Source organism: Heterocephalus glaber, unplaced genomic scaffold (genome assembly GCF_053883595.1).
Source record: "Heterocephalus glaber isolate CG9 unplaced genomic scaffold, H.glaber_assembly_v1.0 deba00000936, whole genome shotgun sequence".
NCBI classification, from domain to species: domain Eukaryota; kingdom Metazoa; phylum Chordata; class Mammalia; order Rodentia; family Bathyergidae; genus Heterocephalus; species Heterocephalus glaber.
Genome location: NW_028258172.1, coordinates 2686872 through 2690906, shown reverse-complemented (window position 1 = coordinate 2690906; position 4035 = coordinate 2686872). Strand labels below are relative to the sequence as shown.

The 4035-nt window shown below is 41.7% G+C and overlaps 1 pseudogene; it reads left to right on the top strand.

Annotated features, from left to right (window-relative positions):
• The first annotated feature begins 211 nt into the window (after positions 1 to 211).
• Positions 212 to 1589, top strand: LOC147828797 (uncharacterized; annotated as a pseudogene).
• Positions 1590 to 4035: the final 2446 nt, after the last annotated feature.

Here is a 4035-nt window from a genome sequence, read left to right as displayed (position 1 = left end):
TGCAGACAACTACTCTCCCTTTGAAAAACAGCACTTGACCTGCTATGGGGCCTTAATGGAAACTGAATACTTGACCATGGGACACCAGGTCACCAAGCAACCTGAGTTGTCTATCATGACCTGGGTGTTATCTGATCCACTGAGTCATAAGGTTGGACATGCACAGCAATAGTCTGTCATTAAACGGAAATGTTATATACATGATTGAGACAGAGCAGGTCCACAGGGTACAAGTAAATTACATGAGGAAATTGCCCAGATGCCTATGATTGCTATGGTTGCTATATTTGTTTCCCAGCATGCACCTATGGCCTCATGGGGTGTATGTACCATATGATCAGCTGTCAGAGGAATAAAAAGTTAGGGCCTGTTTATGGATGACTGCACATTATCCAGGTACTACCTGCAAGTGGATAGCAGCAGCATTATAGCCCCTTTCCAGCATCCCTGAAAGACAGTGAAGGGAAACCATCACAGTGGGCAGAACTTTGGGCAGTACACTTGGTAGTACATTTTGTCTGGAAGGAGAAATGGCCAGATGTGAAACTGTATACTGATTCATGTGCTGTAGCCAAAGGTCTGGCCAGATGGTCAGAAACTTGGAAGGAATATAACTAGAAAATTGATGACAAAGATATTTGGGGAAGAGGAATGTGGTTAGACCTCTTCACATGGGCAAAGGATGTAAAAACCACCAAAAGATAAGCTCAGGGGAAGAGGATTTTAACAATCAAGTGCATAAGATGACCCATTCTGTGGACAGTGGCCAACCTCCTTCTTCAGCCATCCCTGTCATTGCCCAATGGGCCCATGAACAGAGTGGCTATGGTGACAGAGATGAAGGTTATGCATGGGCTCAGCAACACAAACTCCCACTTACCAAGGCTGATCTGGCTACAGCCACTGCTGAATGCCAAGCTATGCCAGCAGCAGAGACCAACACTGAGTCCCTGAGATGGCACCATTGCCTTGGGTGATCAACTTATGACTGAGTGGCAGATTGATTGTAATGGACCACTTCCATCATGGAAAGGACTAGTCTTTTTCCTCACTGGCATAGACATGTATTCTGGACATGGATTTGGCTTCCCTGCATGTAATGCTTCTACCAAAACTATGATCCATAGACTCACAGAATGTCTTATATGGCATCATGGAATTCCATGTAGCATTAACTCTGACCAAGCAATACATTTTATGGCCAAAGAAGTGAGGTAAAGGGCTCATGCTCATGGAATTCATTGGTCTTACCTTGTTCCTTACCATCCAGAATTGGCTGGATGACACAGTTACACTGCCAGGTAGGTAGGCTGCAATAACCTGCAGGGCTGGGCCAAAGTTCTTCAAAAGGCCATATATGCTTTGAATCAGCATCCACTATGTGGTACTGTGTCTCCCATAGCCAAGATTCATGGGTCCAGGAATCAAGCAGTGGAAGTGGGAATGATAGCACTCACCATTATCCCCAGTGATGCACTAGCAAAATTTTTCTTCCTTTTCCCACGACCTTATGTTCTACTGGCTTACAAGTCTTAGTTACAGAAGAGGGAAGGCTTGTACCAGGATGCACAACATTGATACTGATATAAGGGGAATAGTTATAACTTCCAAACCTACTAGATGTCCGATGTGCTGAGTTCATGTTCCTCAAAATCTAAGAATGAATTCTGAGGAACGACAGAGGTTAAGAGTAGGAAATTTTATTGAGGGACAAACAGCTCCTGAGAGAGACAGGAGGGGACCCAGAAAGTGGATTTCCACAGATGCCCTTACAGGAGAAGTTTTATAGATCAAAATCAAGGAGTAGGTACAAGGTGGCACAAAATTATGATCAACCAATAGGATTAGAAGTATAGTTACTTAGGTAATATTGATCCAATGGGGAATCAAGTCATGTGGCAAGTATACATAGATGACATCATTAACCTAATTAACATCATTAACCTAATGACATCATTAACATAATTTTAGTCTTGCCTTTGTCTTAGTAGTCTTTTAGTCTTAGTCTTAGTGGGTGGGAAAACATGGCCCACCTTTAATGAGATAATGGTTATATATGTATCTCAAAAGGATGGTACTCAAGCTTTTGTTTATCCCTCAGATGTATGTAGGTATTTCATCTTTATCTTGAGGCCTGACATTCAATAGATGTGCCTCCAGCCAGTTTTTGCACTTTCACATCTTCTGAACTGACTCTCAAGGGCCTACCCCTGTCTGACTGCCTACAATATTTCTACCTAACTTTACTCTGTTTATCAACACCATTGATATGGAAGCTAAAACTTCCCCCTCTGCATTTTGGTCTCCTCATGACTCAGAAAGCAAGCTAAAAAGGGTGTCACAGTGTGATTAGGGGTGATTGATCCAGACTATCAAGTGGAAATTGGACTACTAGTCCACAATAGAGGAAAGGAAGAATATACTTGGAGTGCAGGAGATACATTAGGGCATCTCTTAGTATTACCACACCCTGTTATTAAAGTCAATGGGAAACTACAAACACCAAATCCAGGCAGAATAACAAATGATCCAGAGCCTTCAGGAATGAAAGTATGGGTAACTCCACAAGGGAAAGAATAAAGATCTGCTGAGGTGCTTACTGAAGGCCAAGGGAATACAGAATGCATAGTAGAAGAAGGTAGTTTTAAATACCAGCTACAATCCAGTGATCAGCTACAGAAGCAAGGACTGTAATTGTACTACTTCTCTCCTAATGTGTCCTAATGTAATATAATGTTGATAGACTTAATACTAGTTTTTAAGGCTTGTTAAACCTATGTGATAATGTTCAAGGTACAAAATGTTAAGAGTAAGCGCCACTTAACAAAAATCTGACTTCTATTCTGGGGGGACATTAGTGCATTTTCTTTTACATGCAGGATAGTTATAACATGTTGGCAGTATGGGCTTGTATTTATATCTGGACTCTAGTTTAAAGAAACGTGTCTGGTTGTCAAATTGACAAGGGTGGATTGTAATGGATGATTGATTATGTCCACTTGAGACACTGGTTAAGAGAAGCTTAACTGGTCCTGCCACATCTGGCCCAGAGGATGGGGCTTCTGGGCCACTGTCTGTCCTGCTGCTCCTGGGACAGAGGAGGGGGCTTATGAGCTGCTGTCCCACCTCTCCCAAATCAGAGGAGGTGAGCCAGGCAGGTGCCAACAGCACCTCCCCGGGGGTCAAAATGAGAAGGCATGTAAATAAGTCTCAAAACCAGACTTCCAGATCACCTACAGCAACACCAAAGGGAAATGAGAGGGAACAATCTGATACTCAACCACCTGGACTCCCTGAACTGGCAACAAAAGAGGATCTGGAAAAAATGAAATCAGAAATAATTTCTCAGATAGCAGCAGAGATTGTGCTCCTAGTGCAAGACATGATTAAAAAATCTAGACAGGAGCTAAGAAACATGATGGAATCCCAACAAAGAAAAAAAATGGAATCCATAAAACAGATGCAAATAGATTTCCAGGAGATGAAAAACTCCATTGAAAGTCTGCACAGTAGAATGAGCCAATGTGAGGACAGAATTTCAGATACAGAAGATAAGATTGCAATTAGTGACCAGGAAGAGAAAAATTGCTTCAAAATTGTAAGGGAACACGAGAAATCAATCCAGCAGCTGCTAGATGATGCAAAGAAGAATAACATAAGACTAATTGTACTCAAGGAAGAAACAGGAGAAAGTACAGATGACATAAAATAATCTCTTCGCAGAAAACTTCTGAAGAAGGGGAAAAGAACTTGACATACAGATAAGTGAGGCATATAGGACTCCAAATAGCCTTGATCAAAAAAACCTACACATAGGCATATAGTTATTAAAATTACAGAAACTCCACAGAAGAATGAATTTCTACAAGCAGTTAGAGAAAAGAAACAAATCACATACAGAGGAAAGCCCATCAGAATCACAGCAGACTTCTCAACACAAACCAATAAGGTAAGAAGAGCTTGGAGTGACATATTCCAAGCCCTAAAGCAAACAGCCTCCAACCCAGATTGATGTACCCTGCAAAACTATCTTTC